Source organism: Thamnophis sirtalis, unplaced genomic scaffold (genome assembly GCF_051295495.1).
Source record: "Thamnophis sirtalis isolate CommonGarterSnake01/CBP01778 unplaced genomic scaffold, rThaSir2_p1.2 scaffold_10, whole genome shotgun sequence".
In the NCBI taxonomy this organism is placed as follows: domain Eukaryota; kingdom Metazoa; phylum Chordata; class Lepidosauria; order Squamata; family Natricidae; genus Thamnophis; species Thamnophis sirtalis.
In genome coordinates, this window is record NW_028261390.1 from 68644029 (window position 1) to 68666749 (window position 22721).

Consider the following 22721-nt stretch of genomic DNA (forward strand, 5'->3'; position numbering starts at 1 on the left):
GGCTTATCTAAATACTTATCACGGAATTGCTTAACCAGTTTATCTGCCTTTACCTCTCAACTTTTTACCCAGGTAAAATGATTTTAATGTTTTACGTTTTAACTATATGTGTAACTATAAGCCACTCGGTTACCCAATGGTAAGGCGGGCAGGCTGAGACGTTTTATAAACCAAGAAATAGACATAAATGCCGATGATTTCTCTAACCCTAGAGCCTCGTGCTGCAGCTAGCCCTTAAAGACAAGACAAGGATGCATCCAGAGTGATGGCACTCAGTCAATCCATGAATCATGCATCCTGCAATGTAATTAGAACGGAAGCTGCTTGGAGCATCTTTCTGGCCAGAGGAAGGAGCGCGTGAGGACAATATTTGGTTAGTCACTTAATTATGGTAATGGAGAGAAGGCAGGAGTGACCACATTCCAGCTGCTTTTCCCCGTTTCCAAACCTTTTCTGACGAGAATCTCTTGCTACTGGAAGAAGCCAGATCAACATCCAAAAGCTAACTCCTCCTGACAGGTGACCAAAAGGATATCATCACGCTCTCCAGAAACTTAGTAGCGTATGCTTTTATGACCTCTGAGCTTCCAGGAAGTTCATCATTATAACTTCAATCCAAGCACTATCCAAGTTTCCTGTAAAATATTTTATTTATTTATTTATTTATTTGTTGTAATATAGTTCCTTGTGTAGGTGTGGGTCACCCATGGCCCAGTGGATAACGGGGCATGCAGAGCCACGCTGAACCACACAGGAGAAAACAAACTCCTAAAACTCCATAACATCCTGATAGTTCATAACATAACAGTCTGAGATGTGCCCTACCAATGACGTCCAGGATTTGACCATATATAGACAGAACTTCCCTGAGCAGTAGATTAGAAATTGTACTTTTACAGGCTGTCTTTACTCACGTGCTATTGCTCCTCCTGCCTTTGTCCTATCTCAAACATTGTCCAATATTTTTGTGTTTCCGGGCTGGTCCACCATATGTGATAATAAGTCCCTTGTACTTTTTTACACTTCCAGCAGGTCGGCTTCATGTTTGGGTACATTTTAGCCAATCTTGTTGGTGATAAATGCCAACGATAAAACATTTTGTATATATTTTCTTTAAGTGCTGCTCAGTGGTGGGTTTCAAAAAAATTTGGGTGTGGGTGTGGCCTCCCTTGTGGGAGTGGCTTGTCAGCCATGTGACCTGGTGGGAGTGACTTGCCGGCCATGTTTTTTCTCTCCCTCTCTCTCTCTCCCTCTCTCTCTCCCTCTCTCTCTTTCCTTCCTTTTGTCTCTCTGTCCCTTTTCCCTTTTTTCTTTCATCTCTCTCTCACTTTTTCTTTTTTTTTATTTCTTTCTTTCTTCCTTTCTTTCTCTTTCTCTCTCTGTGTGAGTCTCTCTGTGTGTGTGTGTGTGTGTGTGTGTGTGTGTGTGTGTGTCTGTGTCTGTCAGTGGTGGGTTTCAAAAATTTTGGGAACCTCTTCTGTAGGTGTGGCCTGCTTTCCGGGTCCACTGGTGGAACCTCTTCTAACCGGTTCAGTAAATTTGACGAACCGGTTCTACCGAATTGGTGCGAACTGGTAGGAACCCACCTCTGGTGCTGCTAATCGTGTTAGTTTATAATTTGTGTTCCTGTCTTTCTTTTTTTCCTAAGCTCCAGCATTTTTGATCCCTTCGCGTGTCCTCTCCTGTTGACCTCCCTTGTTGACCCCCTCCTCCATGGTGCTGTGCTTATATGGGAGGAGAGGAACTTCACCCTGATAGAGGGAGCAGATCATGATTTATGGGGGAGACGATACTTCCGAACACGTGCAGCGTGACTTTGAATTGTGCTGGAAGGATGAGTCAAAGGCAGTTCATGGATGTTGGTTGGTTAATGGGCTCTGTGAATGAAGTGGATCAAAAGTTCAGAGGCTCATTGTGGAACCAAACAAGTTTCAAATGTGAGTCCTTGTCACTTGTCACATGTGCATTTCATTTGACCCTTTTGCTTTGCGTCCTTCTCTACTCTTAACTCAGGTGGGGGGGGGTCTCAATCTACTCCGTAGGTACTGTTTATGTCAGGCAGCTGCCTGGTCCCTCCCCGTTAAGGTGCAAATATCTGCAGACTGCAAGCCTGGAGCCATTTAAGGTCAGAAATATTTCGTAACAGACATGCTACTTTAGCAAATGATATTTCAGCCTCTCTCTTTGCCTGCCAGGAAACAGATTCAGGGGAGGAAATGATTGTATGGCTGCATAAGGCTATTTCAGCAGACTTTTAAAGGGACATCCCCAATACAGAAATTCTCAATTAAGGTAACTGGGTGGGAGGGAAATGATTCTATCCCCTCTTCAAGAAATGAGTTTCGATGGAGGAGAATGTTGGTAGCTCAGGATTGAACTGTAGGGTCGGGGTTGAACTTGGCGCTCCCTCAACTTGGCGGTTTTACCTGGAGGTTCTTCATTGCCAAACTAGGTAACATCACTAGTGCTAGAAAGGAGGAGGGTTTGCAAAGTGGAGGAGGAGGAGGAGAGGAGGAGGAGGAGAAGGAGGAGGAGGAGGAGGAGGAGAAAGAGGAGGAGGAGGAGAAGGAGGAGGAGGAAGAGGAGGAGGAGGAGGAGGAGGAGGACGATGACGACTGGGGGTGGCTTGGTGTTTTCCAATCTTGCTTGCTTTCTTGCAGATGCTTCATTACCAAACTAGGTAACATCACTAGTGCTAGAAAGGAGGAGGGTTTGCGAGGAGGAGGAGGAGGAGGAGGAGGAGTTGGAGGAGCAGGAGGACTGGAGGTGGCTTGGTGTTCTCCAATCTTGCTTGTTTTCTTGCAGATGCTTCATTACCAAACTAGGTAACATCACTAGTGCTAGAAGGGAGAAGAGTTTTCAGGGGGGAGGTGGAGCTTGGTGGTTTTCTCACAGATATTTCCTTACCAAACTAGGTAGCATGCGGAGGTGATATTCAGCCGGTTCGGACCAGTTCAGGCAAACCGGTAGTGGAAATTTTGAGTAGTTTGGAGAACCGGCAAATACCACCACTGGTTGGCCGCGCCCTCCCGCCCCTATCGTTCCCTGTCCTATATTCCCTTGGGTTTTTTTTTAGCTCAACTGATTTGCGCAGCAGAGCAGAGTGCCGCGTCTCAGCTGAGCTAAACAACAGCTGACCAGCGCTGACACTAACGGTGATCTTTGAGTGCTATGCACACATGCAAAGCACATGTTACGTGTATGCGTGAAGCACAAGCGCATGGACAATGCATGCTCTCATAGAACCAGTAGGAAAAGGTTTGGAATCCCACCACTGGTAGCATCATCTGTGCTCTCCACCACCACTCCTTACTCACAGTAACAATGTTGCCTGGTTTGCAAGAAAACAACCAAACTCAGAGAAAACGAAGGACCCCTCAAAATTGAATTCTCATTTTGTGTGTGTCTGTCTCTGTCTGTCTGTCTGTCTGTCTGTGTTTGTATGTGTGTCTGTCTCACTCTGTCTCTCTTTCTGTCTTTCTGTCTCTGTGTCTGTTTCTCTGTCTCTTTGTCTCTCTGTCTCTCTCTGTCTCTGTCTCTCTCTCTCTCTCTGTTTCTGTGTCTCCATCTCTGTCTCTCTTTGTGTATGTGTGTCTCTCTCTCCCTCTCTCTCCTCCCTCCCTCCCACCCTCTCCCTCCCTCTTTCCCTCCCCCCACCTCCCCAGATTGCGGTGGTGAATAAAGGAGATGAAAGCATTGTGTGCACTGCCTTGAGTTCTCCAAAATCAAAGCAAGATATCAATCTAATGAATAAATAAATAAATAGGAAGGGCCAAATTGTGCTTTCTGTCTTTGGAGCTAGGATAATGATGGGGAGAAGTGACTGTTCTCTTGGCTTGAGATCAGTGGTGGGATTCAGCCAATTCGCACCTATTCGGGAGAACCGGTTGTTAACTTTCTAAGCAGTTCGGAGAACCGGTTATTGGAAGAAATCTCCTTTTGTTTCTTTCCACTTTTCAGGGCTAATCCTGTAAGGAAGGCAGGAAGGAAACATTCTGGTGTTGCTTCTAGCCTCATCTAGCCAAGGTGGCGCAGTGGTTAAATGCAGCACTGCAGGCTACTGCTAGATCAGCAGGTCAGCGGTTCAAATCTCACCGGCTCAGGGTTGACTCAGCCTTCCATCCTTCCGAGGTGGGTAAAATGAGGACCCAGATTGTTGGGGGCAATATGCTGACTCTCTGTAAACCGCTTAGAGAGGCCTGAAAGGCCTATGAAGCGGTATATAAGTCTACTGCTATTTATTGCCCTGCTTACAGAAATTGCCTCTCCGGTTAACCCTTATTACATTGTAACAGCTAAGGTGAAGCGGCAATCAACGTGAGTGATGTTGAGTTGGCCACGCCCACCCAGTCACATGACTACTGAGCCACACCTACTCAGCTGGTCATTAAGCCAGAGAACCAGTTGTTAAATTATTTGAATCCCACCACTGCTTGGGATGGGGAAGCAATCAAAAGGACACACGTGGCATAGAGAAAGTGGTCAGGATGCTTTCCCCTGCCCCTTTCTCCAACTCCTAGGATGATGAAGGCACTTCACGAAGCCTGATTGGAAGGAAATTTGGAATAGGCAAAAGAAAGTCCGTTTTCCATACAGCATATAATTAACTTTCAGAATTCATCACTCTAAGATGTTCTAACGGCAACTAACTTAAGTGGTTGGAGAAATTCACAAACGTCAGACAGATACAAGACTATTGATGATGAATGTCTTTGTATTCCAGTATTTGAGAGGTTGCCGCAAAGAGAAGAAGAGCTCAAGTTATTCCCCAGAGCACCAGAAGGCACAGCAAGAAACAATGGATGGAAACTAATCGAGGAGGGAAGCAACCTGGAATGCAGGAGAAACTTCCAAACAGCGAGGACAATTAACCAGTGGAACAACTTGCCTCCAGAAGTTGTGGGTGCTTCATCACTGGAGGTTTTTAAGAAGAGGCTGGGCTGTCATTTGTATGAAATGGTATAAGTTCTCCTGCTTGAGAAGGGGGGAGGGGTTGGACTAGAAGACCTCCAAGGTCCCTTCCAGTTCTATTCTGATTGATTGATTGTTGAATGTTCTTCGCAGGATGAAAACAGCATGCATACATTTATAGTGATGGCAGCAACTGGATTTGCTTTTTTTTTTCCTTTGGAGACATTTTGCTTCTCATCCAAGAAGCTTCAACTCTGACAAGATAGTGAGCTTCTTGGATGAGAAGCGAAAGTGTGATGTACCCGTGGTTCGCCCATGAGGCCAATGTTGAGAAAAGACACAGACACGAGCTTTCTCGGGATGAGGCGACCCAGATTGGGGTCTGGGAGCCCCTTTTATTGAGACAGGACAAAGGCAGGAGGAGCAATCAGCATGTGATTTAAGACAGCCTGTCAAACTACAATTGCTAATCTACTGCTCAGGGAAGTTCTGTCTATATATGGTCAAATCCTGGGCGTCGTTGGGTAAGGCACATCTAGAGTGAACTATCAGGATGTTATGTTTTTTAGGAGTTTGTTCTTTCCTGTGTGGTTCAGCGTGGCTGCGCATGCCCTGTTATGCACTGGGCCATGGGTGACCGCCACACCTACACAAGGAGTTATATGACAACACGAAAGATCTTCAAAGAAAAGAGAAGAAAGTCCTGTTGTCTCCTGAAAGAAAAGGGAAAAGGAAATAAAGCACCTTTGGGACCACCTGGATGACTGAGAATCTCTACAGACTTTTAGTTATACAATTTGGGATGGACACCTGTTCTGACCCGCCCCCCTCGTCCTACGCCGAGACAAAGATACTTCAAAGATTTATTAACACACAGACCAGACCTTGGCAGCAATCCAGCACAGACTAGACTTTGGCAGCAATCCAGCACAGACCAACCTTGGCAGCAATCCAGCCTGCCAAGAGAGCCATGATAGCTTTTCCAGCTCTAGTAAATACGTTGACTCCTGCGATGAGCGTGTGGAAAGCCATTCCTTTTATAGTCTTGAGAGGAGCCTAATTACCACCAGCTGAGTTCAATTATCTCCTGTAACTGCGTAACTGTTCTTTACGCCTATTAGCCCTCCGTTGCCGGGCATCCAGGACCAACTCCCTTGTCTCCTCCCCACTGCTCCAATGCATGACATCAGGATCACACTCCCTTGTCTCCCTTTGGCTCTCACTGCTGCTCCAGGCCTCATGTGCCTCCTGGTGGCCAACCAGCCTCTCTGCGCCCTGCTCAGAGTTGGAACCCTGTCCAGGGTCCTCCACATCTTCCAGAGCCGACTCAGAGGGCCCTTCGCTGTTGGAGTCTGGTGGCAACTCCAATGGCTCCTGCTGGGCCACAACAGACACCCTTTGAATGGTGTATGGAGTTGACTCCTAACGGAGGATTTCCAGAGGGAAAAATTGCAGACCACAGGGACCATTTGCACCATTCAGGTGACCCTGGGGACACAGATTAACCTCCAAGTACTTCAATGGCCCTCTAAAACAGGTGTGTGAAATCCATGTTGTCATGTCAGTGTCAGTTTGACATCCCTGCTCTAAAAGGATGCAAAGGGCCAGCTGTCTGCAAGGAGTATCAATCCTTCCTTTCCCCCACTATCCTGTCAGAGCTGAAGAAGCTCCTTGGATGAGAAGTGACAGGGCTTCAGAGAAAAAAGAAAAAAGGTCCAGTTGCCTCCTGAAAAGGAGGAGGGGAAAGCATCTTTTGGATTTCCATGTAGGTCTCTTACTCCTGCCATGCTTTTCCTTCCTAAAAAAAAAGGACAACATTTGAAGCATCTTGCCGGCTGTGAATGAAGGTTTGAGGTTTGTTTTATTTATATGCCGCCCTATTCCCAAAAGGGACTCAGGGCGGCGAACAACTCAAGCGGGAAAGGGAACACACAAATACGAGACAAGCATTTAAGATAGCCAACAACCACACCTGTCGAGAGGGGAAGGGAGCTCAGCAACCCCAGGCCTGCCGACACAGCCAGGTTTTAACGGCTTTTCGGAAGGCCAGGAGAGAGGTGAGGGTCCGAATCTCTGCAGGGAGTTTGTTCCAAAGGGCCGGAGCTGCAACAGGGAAGGCCCTCCCCCGGGTCGTAGCCAGATGGCATTGGCTGGTAGACGGAACCCAGAGGAGGCCGACCCTGTGTGATCTAATGGGTCTTTGGGAGGTAATTGGCAGCAGGCGGTCTCTCAAGTACCCAGGTCCAATACCATGCCGAAGGGAGGCATAATTTTGCATCTCTTTCAAGAAAACCTTACACCAAGCTTAGGAAAACAACCAAGAGTGAGTTTCTTTGAGATTGCAGATTCTGACGAAGGTCATTAAATGCCACGGCTTTGCATGACTGCTTTTATTTTTTGCCCTTCAACTTAAGCGCGAAGCTGACATGGACAGAGAGACAGGCTGCCTTTTAAACATTCTTGAGGCAGTGTTCAACCAACACTTTTCTGCATCTGTATGATTATCGTTCTGACATTTCTTCTTAATTCCACCATATTGTTGTGGCCCGCCAACAGCCAGCGGATCTGGCAGCAGACTCGGACAGTGAGGAGGTTGGGGGGGAACCTGGGCCAGTCCTGGAGTCTGGGGAAGGCTCTGATGAGGGCTCTGTGTCGGAGGCAGAGCGGGGGCTAGAGCCGTATGCCAGTTATCAGCTGCCTTAAAAGTCAGACATCAGTGAGGCAGAAGAACAGCTGGAGCCTGTTCCCGATGTGCACATGCACAGAGCTTCCAGGAGAAGGGAGCAGCTAAGGAACAAGGGCTGACTCAGGAATAAAGGCACAAGTGGATGGTGAATGGCCCCTCCCAGAGGAAATAAAAGAGGAACAAAAGGGGAGGGGGGGTTGCAGGAGACAATCAGTTCAATTCATTCGGGTGAAGATCTGTTCCTGACTTCTTGCCAAGTAATTGCTGCTACAGCATGGAGTTTCGCAGATATCAGCCTGGCAGCTCTCCAAGCCCGATAAAGGTCTGTAGCTGTGAAATCTCTTGAAAGACACTTGGCTGGGACTCTGCTGGAGAGGAATTCACTCTAAACCAAATAAAAGGGGTTTTATCGGGATGAGGAGTTGGCTTCGTGCTTTTGGTAAGCCTAGATCAGAACCAGTGGTGGGTTTCAAAAATTGTTCGAACCTACTTTGTGGGTGTGGCCTCCTTTGTGGGAGTGGCTTGCTGCCCATGTGACCGGATGGGAGTGGCTTGCCGCCCATGTGACCGGATATGAAGATGCCGACAACACTTGTCAGAACCACCTTAAATTATCTCCCACACAGCACTGGCATGCATAAGAATAGGATGTAAACTTGTTTTTTAAAAGGCATCTTTGGTTTGCGTTAAAACAACTTCAACACACGCAATGTTCTGATTGCACCACAAACGCAGTAGTCATCCTTACCTTTCACAGAGGCACTGAGTTTTATAAATAGGAGCAGGATAGTGTAGAATAATCATATCCAAGGACCAGTGGTGGGTTTCAAAAAATTTTGGAAGCTCTTCTGTAGGTGTGGCCTGCTTTTCGGGTCCACTGGTGGAACCTCTTCTAAGCGGTTCGGTAGATTTGAACGAACCGGTTCTACCAAATAGGTGCGAACTGGTAAGAACCCACCTCGGATCAGAACACATATTGCTTCATGTCGATCGGAGAAGAGAAGGCATTCTTTCCCTATAGTTATTATTTTTACAAGCACCATCCAGGAGCCAAGGTGGCGCAGTGGTTAAATGCAGCACTGCAGGCTACTGCTAGATCAGCAGGTCAGCGGTTCAAATCTCACCGGCTCAGGGTTGACTCAGCCTTCCATCCTTCTGAGGTGGGTAAAATGAGGACCCAGATTGTTGGGGGCAATATGCTGACTCTCTGTAAACCGCTTAGAGAGGCCTGAAAGGCCTATGAAGCGGTATATAAGTCCACTGCTATTATTGCTATTGCTATGTTTAGTAGAAAGCAATGCAGAAGATAACAGGACCACAGAATCCTATAACATTTAACTTCCTAGGAATATGAAGTCCTCCAACCACAAATACTGTAGATGCTTCTTGTCCTGCCTTCAAAAGATTTGGAGAATAGTTTGACCTCCTCTTCTTTAGGAACTGTATCACACTTCAAGGTGAAACAGGTGCATTTTCTTCTGTATTTTCCTTCCATGGTTGATTTGCTTTTTGGGGGTGACAAGGATCTCATTGACCTCAATGAGATTATTATTATTATTATTTTCTAAATGACCAGAGCAGAATTATGCTGTATGAGGTTTTAATGATCCCCCATCCATACAGATTTCTGGATGCCAACTTTCAAATAAAGCATATTCAAGGGTTTTAGCCAAGACAATTAGTATATTGAAACAACACAATTTAAGAGTAAGCAAAAAGATTTCATAATGGCATTATTATTGGCAGCCAACATGAATGCTGTCATGGCAGAATCTTCACTCAAGGCAGCGGGGCGAGCCATAATTTCAAGTCTCTTTCAAAAATGGTGTAGGGTCTCCTGCTTGGGTGGGGGGTTAGACTAGATGACCTACAAGGTCCCTTCCAACTCTGTTAATCTGTTTTTTTTTTAAAAAGAGCATGGAAGTGCCTACAGTTCACTAATTCTCAGATTTGTGCCAGAATTCCTAAGGCAAATGCCTTGCCGTGTTTGTGAAGATTCAAAATTCACTTCCAGAAGGCTATTCAAACTTTGATTGATTTGATTTAGTTGCTCCTACTGTGATGGGAGCAACTAAAAGTCTAAGAGGCAGCTGTCATGCTCAGGAATTATGTTGGGTTTGATAGAAAACTCCCAGAGATATTCTTATTGGGGATCAAACTCTAGGAAAACAAATAATTTAATCTAAGATTCGGCAACAGAAGCGAGATTCCTCCATGCTAATTGTCAGAGTTACCAGGGTTATCATCAATGGAGCAGTTTCATGCGTTGTAGAGATCACTCCCCACCAGCCGCTGTCGGTAACTCTGGGAGATAGCCTTGAGAGAGATAGGTCTGGAATGTACTTCTGTTTTTGACTTCTGTGCTGCTGCATTGGTTTCCCAACCCCCTTGCCTATGGCAACTCGAGAGCACGGCAGAGATGCTTTGCAAGTTGACCCTAACCTTGGAAAGAGGTTTCTACTGACAATGGAAATTGGACAATGGTTGATAAAACTGATTTAACTAGGAAAGATTAACAGCCATTGGCAAAAATTTAACCCTAATGGAAGTCTTTTGTGGACTTTTTGCAAGAAATAAAGCGGGGGGGAAACAATTTTGACATATGGATTTGATAATTGGGAAAAACGACTGACCTTTTGGAAAATAGATAATATAGTATAGGCCTGTGATGGCAAACTTATGGCACGCCTGCCACAGGTGGCACACGGAGCCATATTTGGTGACACTCCAGCTATCGGCTCCAGCGCATATTTGTGTGCTGGCAAGCTAATCTTTTTGCCCTTCCAGAGAAACAGGGGAGGATGTTTTTGCCCTCCCCAGGCTTCAGGAACACTTCCGGAGGCTGGCGACGGCGAAAAATGCCACCAATGGGCCAACCGGAACTTCATTCCTGAACTTCCGGTTGGGCTGTTGGGGCCATTTGTCAGGTTTCAGGTTTCAGGTTTCGTTTTATTTATATGCCGCCCTATTCCCAGCGGGACTCAGGGCGGCGCACAAACCCAAAGGGGGAAAGGGAAACACAGAAACTACAAATACAAGCATTTAAAAATAACCAACAGCCACACAAATCGAGAGGGGAAGGGAACTCGTCAACCCCAGGCCTGCCGACACAGCCAGGTTTTAACGGCTTTTCAGAAGGCCTGGAGAGAGGTGAGGGTCCAGATCTCTGCGGGGAGTTCGTTCCAGAGGGCCGGAGCTGCCACAGAGAAGGCCCTCCCCTGGGTAGTAGCCAGATGGCATTGGCTAGTAGACGGAACCCGGAGGAGGCCAACCCTGTGTGATCTAATGGGTCTTTGGAAGGTAATTGGCAGCAGGCGGTCTCTCAAGTACCCAGGTCACCCTCCCCAGGCTTCAGGAAAGCCACCGGAGCCTGGGGAGAGGTCTTGCGCACAAGCACAAGGGGTGGGGGTGGAGAGATTGAATGGACACATGCATGCACATGATAACACACACGCAATTTTGGCACATCGTAAGAAAAAAGTTCATCATCCCTGCCCTACCCACCATCCCCGACAAATGGCAGTCCATGCTTTGCCGACTCAAGCTCTTCCTCCGAATTCGCTTCCAGACAGAATTTTCTGGGGTTGGATCCTGACAGCCTCCCACTTTCCAGTCAGTTCCTTAACCTCCATATTAAACTGTTGTGGCCCATCAGGAGCCGTTGGAGCTGCAAACAGACTCCGACAGCGAGGGACCCTATGAGTCGGCTCTGGAAGATGTGGAGGACCCTGGACAGGGTTCAGACTCCGAGCAGGGCGCAGAGAGGCTGGTTGGCCACCAGGAGGCAGCTGAGACATGGAGCAGCGGTGAAAGCCAAAGAGAGTTGTCCCTGACGTCAGGCTCTGGAGCAGTGGTGAAGACGTCAGGCACTGGAACAGTGGGAAGGAGCTAAGGGAGTTGATCCCAGATGCCAGGCAAAGGCGGGCAGATAAGCACCGACAGCAACTATGCAGATACAGAAGATAATTGGACCCAGGTGGTTGTAATTAGGCTCCTCCCAAGAGAGTATATAAGGAGAGACTTTGGGAGGAGGCTGTTTGCAGGATTCAACTAATATACCAACGCTGGAGAAGCTCTCGTGTGTATTTCTTATCTTGGAAGTCTAGATTGCTGCCAAAGTCTTGTCCGTGTGTTAATTTACTGTGAACAAATTGTCTACCAGTAATCGTGTGTCAGAGTGCCTCGGCATACGGGGGGGGGGGGGTGTCAGAACATAAACTGGGTATCATCTGGTGGGATTCATTGTCCTAGATCAGATTCTCAGAGGAGGCTGGTCGTTGAGGCATAACCCAGTCCAAGTAAAATCCCTTTCTTCTTCTTGAATTCAGAAATGCTGAGTTCAATCCCACCACTCAGTGCTGGCCAGGCCTGATTAATAACTACCAAAAAGGACTTTGACGTTGAGTTTGTAGGACTTTGAAAACAATCAGCTCCCGGCTATTGCAGAAGGGACAATTATAAATGGGGAATTATATTTCTGAAAAATATTTCCTGACTTTAGCAAGAATTCTAAGCAGTGACACTAATACATCGTAATTACTTGTTTTTCTCTCTTAGGTTCATGGGTTCATTTGAACAATTTACCCAAGGAAAGAAAGGGAGAGGAGGGAGGGGAGAGGGGAAGGGACGGAAGAAGGAAAGAAGAGAAGAGAAAAGAGAGGAGGAGGAGGGAAGGGAAGGGAAGAGAAGAGAGAAGAGAGTACAGTTCCCACCGTTTTAAAGTGAACCACTGCAGGCGTTTAAATTAGCAACACGGTTGTTAAGCAAATCTGATCCCTTAATTTTGATCACACGACCACAGGGATGATGCAGCGGTCTTTAAGCGTGAATCCTGGTCCTGTCACTTTTTTCAGCACTGGTTTAACTCCAAACAGTCACCAAATGTTATAAGTCGAGGACTACGGGTACTACAATCAGATCTACAATGCCTTATGCACACTGAGAGCTTATGCACCAAAGACAAATTCCTTGTGTCCAATCACACTTGGCCAATACAGAATTCTATTCTATACTATTCAGAATTCTCCTATTCTACTCTACTCTACTCTTCTACTCTATTCAGAATTCTCTATTCTATTCTATTCTACTCTACTTTTCTACTCTATTCTATTCAGAATTCTCCTATTCTATTCTATTCTATTCTATTCCATTCCATTCTATTTTATTCAGAATTCTCCTATTCCATTCTATTCTATTCCATTCCATTCTACTTAGAATTCTCCTATTCTATTCTATTCCATTCTATTTTATTCAGAATTCTCCTATTCTATTCCATTCCATTCCATTCCATTTCTACTTAGAATTCTCCTACTCTATTCTATTCCATTCTGTTCTATTTTACTCTACTCTATTCTACTCTATTCTTCTATATTCTTCTATTCTATTCTATTCAGAATTCTATTCTATTCAGAATTCTCCTATTCTATTCAGAATTCTCTTGTTCTATTCTATTCCATTCCATTCTATTTTATTCAGAATTCTCCTATTCCATTCTATTCCATTCTGTTCTATTTTATTCAGAATTCTCCTATTCCATTCTATTCCGTTCCATTCCATTCTATTTAGAATTATCCTATTCTATTCTATTCCATTCTGTTCTATTTTACTCTACTGTATTCTACTCTATTCTTCTATATTCTTCTATTCTATTCTATTCAGAATTCTATTCTATTCAGAATTATCCTATTCTATTCAGAATTCTCTTGTTCTATTCCATTCCATTTCATTCTATTTTATTCAGAATTCTCCTATTCCATTCTATTCCATTCTGTTCTATTTTATTCAGAATTCTCCTATTCTATTCTATTCCATTCCATTCCGTTCCGTTCTATTTTATTCAGAATTCTCCTATTCCATTCTATTCCATTCTGTTCTATTTTATTCAGAATTCTCCTATTCCATTCTATTCCGTTCCATTCCATTCTATTTAGAATTATCCTATTCTATTCTATTCCATTCTGTTCTATTTTACTCTACTCTATTCTACTCTATTCTTCTACTCTATTCTTCTATTCTATTCATTCAGAATTCTATTCTATTCAGAATTCTCCTATTCTATTCAGAATTCTCTTGTTCTATGCTATTCTGTGTTGAAAGCCCTCATCATCATCGTCGTCATGATTTCAGAAGCCCTCCAGCCGACTGCTGCAAAAAAGGAAGTGTTTCTACTCCATGTCTGATCCCATCCCGACCTGAACTCCTTCCTCAGTTCCTAATTTAGCATTCTTTCCCATCCGTTCAACCTCCAGGGAGGCCATGACAGTTCCCAGCCTCCCCATCAAGCCTTGCAATCCTGGAGAAAAAAAAAATATTTCCCTAAGAAAAGAAAGCAGGGAGGGGAAAGAGCAAATTGCTCGAGGCATGACAGGTTCAGCTCTTAACACATGCCGTGATATCTCCTACGGGAAGGACCCTTCCTCACCTTTCCTACTCCACACGGACTTCCTTCGGAAGGACTGACAGCTTTCAGTCTGGCTAATGCAGGATTCTGCAGACTTTGATCAGATCCGCGGATGAGTGTGGATGTGTGTGAATTGATTCTCCATCGTCCCGTTTCAGGGTGCCCGAAAGAGTGTGAAAGAATATATGAATCAATATGAATCTATATTGGGTTCTGCTTATATTATTGCATGCTGTCAGAAATGAGTTGTTTTCTAGCCTAGCAAATTGTAACCTTGATATTGGACTGCAAATGTCTTCGAGGGGAAAACGACGTCTGGTGGACTTTGGGGGGGGGGGGAAACACCTTTGGGATTAGTGTGGATGGATGGTGAAGAAAAGGGTTGCCACGGCCTCTTCAGAGCCTGGTTCGGAGGAGGAGCAGAAGAAAAGGAGGAGGAGGAGGAGGAAGAAGAAGAAGAAAAGAGGAGGAGCAAAAGGAGGAGGAGAGGAGGAGGAGCAAAAGGAGGAGAAGAAGGAGGAAGAGGAGAAAAAGGAGGAGGAGGAAGAGGAGGAGGAAGAAGAGGAGGAAAAGGAAGAGGAGAAGAGGAGGAGGAAGAGGAGCAGCAGCAGAAGCAGCAGAAGGAAGAGGAGAAGCAGGAGGAGAAGGAGAAGAAAAGGAGGAGGAGGAGGAGGAGGAAGAAGAAGAAAAGAGGAGGAGCAAAAGGAGGAGGAGGAGAGGAGGAGGAGCAAAAGGAGGAGAAGAAGGAGAAAGAGGAGAAAAAGGAGGAGGAGGAAGAGGAGGAGGAAGAAGAGGAGGAAAAGGAAGAGGAGAGGAGGAGGAGGAGGAGGAGGAGGAGGAGGAGGAGGAGGAGGAAGAGGAGCAGCAGCAGAAGCAGCAGCAGGAAGAGGAGAAGCAGGAGGAGAAGGAGAAGAAAAGGAGGAGGAGGAGGAGGAGGAGGAGGAGGAGGAGGAGGAGGAGGAGGAGGAGGAGGAGGAGGAGGAAGAGGAGGAGTTACCATCCAATGCACCCAAAGGCCAGACAAGACATAATAATGGATGGAAACGGATCAGCCTTCGGACGCGGCCATTCCCACCTCAGGGAGATCTGCTCAGGTGTGACTGCTGGGCTCAGGGCTCACGGCCGAAATGTCATGTGCTGTTTCAAATGGATTCGTCGGAGGCCTTTGTTACACCTGTGTAGCTTTTTGCACAATACAAGAAGGACTCGTGGACATGAATAGTGATGGGGATGAAATATCTCTTTAGAGATAGCCATGTCTTTTTGCCATGTCATTCCTCTGCCTTAGGATGGATTGGTTTAGTTTCAGGTCCTTTTTGTCAGAATAAAGACACATGGATATATTTGGATAAATAAAAATACTTGGCAATCCTCTTCTCTTCTTCACCTTCTCTCCTCTCTCCCACTCTCTCTTCCTTCCCTCCCTTCTCTCCCCCTCTTCCTCTCTCTTCCTCTTTCTTTCTTACTTTCTCTCTCTCCCCCCCCCTCTTTCTTCTTTCTTTCTTTCTTTCTTTCTTTCTTCTTTCTTCTTTCTTTCTTTTTCTCCCGCCTTTATTATTTTAACCTGGCTGTTCCGGCAGGCCTGGGGCTAAAGATTCGCTGCCCCTATCTCGAATGGTATGATTGTTGTGCTTTTTAACTATGTATTGTTTTGTGTTGTTGTTAAACTGTCTGTATCCCCCTTCCCTTCTTTGAGTTGTGAGCCGCCCTGAGTCCCCTTAGGGAAAAGGGCGGCATACAAATGAAATAAAACTCTAAACTCTAAACTCTTTTTACAAATAACACCAGGCAGCAAATATATCCAACACAGCCTTTCCTCCTCTTATTTTTCCCCACAACCAAGGTGTGGACTTGGGCAGGGCAGAATTTTTAATACGCCCCTCCCACCTTGCTCTGGTAAAATACTTCCTGGCTTACCTGGATTGAATGAGTATTAATCTTGGCAGACATCAACCAACTGGCCATTCTGAAAGTGCTCATTTTGCAAGGAAACAGCCCAACTCAGAGAAGAAAAAGGAGCCCGTTTTAATTTTGATTGTTCCCCTTCTGTATCCTCGTCCCTTTCCTTGGCCTGACCGACATTGGCAGAGCAAAAAAGAGCGATTTGGAAATCACGATTGCAAAGGGGAAAACACAAAAACGGCGCAAAATTATAGTTGTTCTATTCCTCTTTCGGAGCTGCCCTTCCTTATTATCTATCAAATGACCTTGGGCGAAATGGCAGGAAAGCAATTTAAACTTCCAATAGGTTTTAGTTCACAATTGCTAGGTAGCTTCTTTTAGAGCCAAATTACCCCAGAATGTATAGATGCCACTGCTACGGAGAGATTAAAAAGGGGAGCAGAGCAGCGGTGTGGTCATCCTGTGACTAAGGAAAGGATTGTTTAGGTTTTGGATGTTAGGAAGGGGAGGGGTGGAAGAAAGAGTCAGGAGGGGAAGGAAGGAGGGAAGAAGGAAGGAAGGAAGGAAGGAAGGGGAAGAGGAAGAGAGGGCAGGAGGAAGATGAGGGCGAGAGGAGATGAATAGGGGAAGAGAGGAAGGGAGGAAGGAAGAGGGAGGGAGGAAGGAGAAGAGTTGGAGGAAGAGTGAGAGGGAGGGAGGAAGAGGAAGGAGAAAGGAAGGAGAGGAGTAGGCTGGAGAGAGGGAGGGAGGGAAAGGAAGAGGCAGAGGGAGGAAGGAAGGAGAGTAGGAGAAAGAGAGGGAAGGAGGAAGGAAGAGGAAGAGGCAGATGAAGGAAGGGAGGAAGACGAGGAGTAGGAGGAAGATTCAAAAGTTTTATTTCTTTTAAAACAAACATTTCATCATTCCTCAATCAGTAAGACATCGAAGTACAATTTTTGTGTGTCAAAATAATTCTAGTTTACCACCAAATTCTTGTCTAGCCTAATGCATACCCCTCCCTCCCTCCACCCTCCACCCCAACCCCCCTCCTGAGTAGGAGGAAGAGAGGGAGGGAAAGGAAGAGGCAGAGGGAGGAAGGAGAGTAGGATGAAGAGAGGGAGGAGGAAGGAAGAAAAGGAAGGAAGGAGAGGAGTAGGAGGAAGGAAGGAGGAAGGAAGAGGCAAAGGGAGGAAGGAGAGGAGTAGGGGGAAGAGAGGGAGGGAGGAAGGGAGAGGAGAGAAGGAGGAAGGAAGAGGCAAAGGGAGGAAAGGAGGAAGGAGAGGAGTAGGGGGAAGAGAGGGAGGGACGAAGGAAGGGAGAGGAGAGAAGGAGGAAGGAAGAGGCAAAGGGAGGAAGGAGAGGAGTAGGGGGAAGAGAGGGAGGGAGGAAGGGAGAGGAGAGAAGGAGGAAGGAAGAGGCAAAGGGAGGAAAGGAGGAAGGAGAGGAGTAGGGGGAAGAGAGGGAGGGACGAAGGAAGGGAGAGGAGAGAAGGAGGAAGGAAGAGGCAAAGGGAGGAAGGAGATGAGTAGGGGGAAGAGAGGCAGGGAGGAAGGAAGAAGAGGAGGAAGAGGGAAGGAGGAAGGAAGGAAGGAAAGGAGGGAGGGAGGGAGGGAGGGAGGGAAGGAAGGAGAACCATTGCTAAGCCTTTAGTAGGTCTTCCATATCACTGTTTACATTTATAGTGATAGGAGTGTTTTCCTTTTCACGTCTGTTTACATTCTCATTGACATCCCTTCTCCAGTTGCTAATCTGACAATTCTCCCTTTCCCTGTCTGGGAACATGAGCAGAATTTCTCCCGCTGACTCTGCCCTGCGATGACCTCATTTCCAAAAGACAACCTTGTTCTTGCAATGTGTGCTTTGCTAAGCCACTCGTCGTCCTCATTGTGCAATGTTATCATGAACCACTGCTGGATAAATTTGACTGTGGCAGGCTCGTCTTGTCAAAATGCTTCTCGCTGACTCACAGCTGTCTAAAAGCAATTGTAAATGTTTTAACCCCTAATAGCCATCGGGTTTTTCCACCCATTTTGCTTTAATGGAGGCGAGGAGAAGGCTTCAATAACCATTAACGCATCAGACAGTGTATCCTAATGATATTAATTTTAATCACACGTTGCATTGTTTTTCTGTTTTCCTGAAATTATTTCCACACATTAGCTTGTTTTGCCTTTTAGGAGAAAATAATAGTTCAGTAAAACCTACGACTGATCTACAATAATTCACAGCATTGTCAACATATTCATGACTGGGAGAGACATGAGAACAAGGTCAGCCAATGAATAGGCATAGCAGCTAAGTCAGCCAATGGGAGCTTAAAGAGATCAGAGTCTGTGCAGAGAATTGAAACAGAAACTTAAGCAGTCTGCTGCTCTGAGAAGTAAACTAGCAATCTGTCTGGGCTCATCTGCTGAAATGAAAGCTAACTGCTTGTGTTTGCCTGTAACTCTCCTGCCTTGTGTTTCCTCGGAGGAACCACCTGTTGGTATTGTACATTTATCCATCTATTCTTATGGATATAAAGAAGTTAATGAATCCAGCTGAATCAATTATCTGTGGGTGCTTTCTGGATTTGAATTTATGCAACAAACTCTGCCAAGCATAACACCCAGTTCTGGTCAGCACAATACAAAAAAAAAGATGTTGAGACTCTGGAAAGTGTGCAGAGAAGAGCAGCAAGAATGATTTGGAGGCTGAAGGCTTAGACATATGAAGAACGGCTGCAGGAATTTGGTATGTCTCGTCTAATGAAAAGAAGGACCTGGGGAGACATGCCACGAACGACATCTCTGGACTGACTTTCACCCTGTTGCTCCTGATGAAGTGGACAAGGCCATGGGAGCGGTGAGTGCTGCCACGTGTGTACTGGACCCGTGCCCCTCCTGGCTGGTCGCGAACAGCAAGGAGGTGACGCAGAGCTGGATCCAGGCGATGGTGAATGCTTCTCTTCGGGAGGGCTTCTTCCCACCGGCATTGAAGATAGCGGTGGTGAGACCCCTCCTATCTACAGAGGTTCAATCTTAGCTCTTTTGGGTCCCAAAGGGGCTTTTCCAGGAGGCAACTGGACGTTTTTTTCTTTGAAGACATTTCGCTTCTCCTCCAAGAAGCTTTTTCAGCTCTGGCAGGATGGTGGAGAATGGAAGGATTGGTACTCCTTGCAGACTGCTGGTCATTTGCATCCTTTCAGAGAGTCGTTGAGGCTACTTGGAGGTTTATCTGTTTCTTCAGGGCCACTTGAGTGGTGCTCCTGATTCCTGTGGTCTACAATTATCATTATTTTCAGGAAATCCGTTCCTACTCCCACACCATTCAAAGGGTGTTCATCCCAAATTGTAAAGCTAAAAGTCTGTAGAGATTCTCCATCATCCAGGTCATCTAGCAATAGCAATAGCAGTTAGACTTATATACCGCTTCATAGGGCTTTCAGCCCTCTCTAAGCGATTTACAGAGTCAGCATGTCGCCCCCACAGTCTGGGTCCTCATTTCACCCACCTCGGAAGGATGGAAGGCTGAGTCAACCTTGAGCTGGTGAGATTAGAGCCGCTGAACTGCAGATAACAGTCAGCTGAAGTGGCCTGCAGTACTGCACCCTAACCACTGCGCCACCTTGGCTCATCTCCAGGTCAAGGTTGTCCCAAAGGTGCTTTTTCAGGAGGCAACTCGAGTTTCTTGTTGTTGTTTTTTCTTTGAAAACGTTTCTCCTCCAAGAAGCTTCTTCAGTTCTGGCAGGATGGTGGGCAATGGAAGGATTAATACTCCTTGGTCATTTGCATCCTTTCAGAGAGTCGTTGAGGCCACTTGGAAGTTTAGGAGAGTTGAGGCTAACTCCACCCATGAGCCTCACTCCCTTCCAGGTTCCGCGCTTTGCAAAATCCCCTTTGGCAAAGAGCTTCGCCCCTTTCACACAACCTCTTGTCATAAACCCCTCTGAAAAAGAGAGGTCACGCTTCATCAGTAACAGAGGGACACTGTCGAAGCAGTGCTTCCCGCAAATGAACGGACAGGAAACTGGTACTTCCACCACCACCGTGGAAGCCTCTCGGGTTGTATATGCAAGTGTCTTTTTTTTTTTTTAGTCATTTTATTGACATTTATAGGCCGCCCTTTTCCCTAAGGGGACTCAGGGCGGCTTACATTTCATAGGAGGGGAGTGTAAGACAGGACACAAAAGAAATGTGAATAAAGGAAAATAACCAATAAAAACACAACATTCATTCGACATTCGGGCGGGGCGAGATTAGGATCTTATCCCCAGGCCTGACGGGATAGCCAGATCTTGAGGGCTGTGCGGAAGGTCTGGACGGTGGTGAGGGTGCGGATCTCCACGGGGAGATCGTTCCAAAGCGTCGGAGCTGCAACCGAGAAGGCTCTCCTCCGCGTAGTCGCCAGTCGGCACTGACTGGCGGATGGAATTCGAAGGAGGCCTACTCTATGCGATCTGATGGGATGAAGGGAGGTAATTGGCAGAAGGCGGTCTCTCAAATAGTCAGATCCACTACCATGAAGGGCTTTATGTAGTGTGTGTTTGAGAAGGTGGGTGCCTCTCTGCGCGTGCCAGACAACGGATGCGTAATCGCCAGCATAAATCTGAACTCTCCCAAAGGCAATTTCAGCAGGCAGGGAAGAAGGTCGGAGGGATGCAATCTTTTTTTTTTGCACAATATTGGAGCGGGTGCCGCAGAAACAGCCCTTCTGCTATTTTTTTTCTTTTGTTAAAAAAGAACATGTGCGGGCATCAACAAACTCCTTTTCCTAAAAAATAAAAAAAATTTAAAAGGGGGAGAGGAAAGAACACACTCGACAAGTCATGAACGGCTGCTAAAAACTGCCAGATGGAGATCTCTAATGAATAATCTACTGGCCGCCTGCCACAAAAGGGTTGGAAGCAATGAAGAAGGAAAGGAATCATTCAGAAAAAGGTTTCAACCCAACAATTCCCAATCCTGAATCGCGAAACGCCCAGAATGATATCCCCTATATCCTTCCCGCAGGAACACACCCGATGGCTGCATAATCGCATTTGGTCGCCGCGGTGTAAAAAAAAAAGGATGTGGCAACTCTTGAAAGAGTGCAGAGAAGAGCAACGAAGAGGATTAGGGGACTGGAGGCTACCATATCTGTCCTGGTGAACTACCATATCTGTTCGTACAATTTGCCAGCCTGGTTTTTGGGGAGTGGATTGGGACTGGAGGGAAAATGGTCTTTTGCAGCTTCCCCACTAAGAATAAGCAAGGTTCTACATCAGTGACGTGCGGTGAGGTTTATGGCTGGTGAGGCCCTGACACAGGGGTTTCAAATTTTTTTTACACTTGTGGACTTCAACTCCCAGAATTCCACAGCCAGGCATGCTCAGTTCTGATTTAAAGCGACAGCATTTGTTTTTCTCCTTTGCGAAAAAGTTTCCTTCACTCTTTTTCTTCTCCCTCCCCCTCCTTCCTCCCTCTCTCCCTCCCTCCCTCCCCCCTCTCTCAAACAGACACACGCACACAGAGAAGTTGGATTGGATTATCTCTCATACCCCCTTCCCTCTCTCACTCACTCTCTCTCAAACAAACACAAACACAGAAGTTGGATTGGACCCGATCCAAGCCTTTGATTGCAGGCAGAGCCACGTTGCCTTTTCAAACTTGTAATCAGTGAAGTTGGGCTTATGTAGTTTTATCCAGGTGTGTGTGTGTGTGTGTGTGTGTGTGTTTGAAAAGGCAACGTTTTTCCTTTTACATTTTTTTTTCTGTTCATGATGACAGTGGTGAGGCTCTGCCTCCCCTGCCTCCACTGACTGCACGTCCCTGTTCTACATGTAGGCAAGAAAAACCAAATGCACGGATACAGTATATAGGTGGTACCTGGCTCAATAGTAGTAACTGGGAGAGGGATCTTGGAGTCCTATTGGACAACCATTTAAATAGGAGCCAGCCGTGTGCAGCAGCTGCCAAAAAAGCCAACACAGTTCTAGGCTGCATCAACAGAGGGAGAGAATCAAGATCACGTGAAGGGTTAATACCACTTTATAAGGCCTTGGTAAGGCCACACTTGGAATCCTGCATTCAGTTTTGGTCACCACGATGTAAAAAAGATGTGGAGACTCTAGAAAGAGTTCAGAGAAGAGCAACAAAGATGATTAGGGGACTGGAGAACGGTTGCAGGAACTGGGTATGTCTAGTTTAACGAAAAGAAGGACTAGGGGAGACATGATAGCAGTGTTCCAATATCTCAGGGGTTGCCCCAAAGAAGAGGGAGTCAAGCTATTCTCCAAACCACCTGAGGGCAGGACAAGAAGCAATGGGTGGAAACTAATCAAGGAGAGAAGCAACCTAGAACTGAGGAGAAATTTCCTGACAGTGAGAACAATTAATCAGTGGAACAACTTACCTCCAGAAGTTGTGAATACCCCAACACTGGAAGTCTTTAAGAAGATGTTGGATAACCATTTGTCTGAAATAGTGTAGGGTTTCCTGCCTTAACAGGAGGGTTGGACTAGAAGACCTCCAAGCTCCCGCTCTTTATGATAATCTCTTATTCTATTCTGCTCTGTATCCGATGCACTGAGGGCCAATGGATTGCGACAGACTGATCAGTCTGAAGGTGAAAAGGAACATTCAGCTTCTGGACCCGGAGTGATTTCCTAATATGATTTGTTGCTGTTCTTGTTTCAACAAAACAAGACTCGATTGTACGATGACATTACATATCATCACTTTCCACGTCAGCTGGGGAACAAATAGCCTTCCCATTCTTTTCTCTTTTCTTTTTTTGCAATTTGTTTTTATTTTTAAACATTAAAAAAAACACAACCTAAAAAAAATTCTCATCCATTACATACAGCGTGTCGTTTGGTTACAA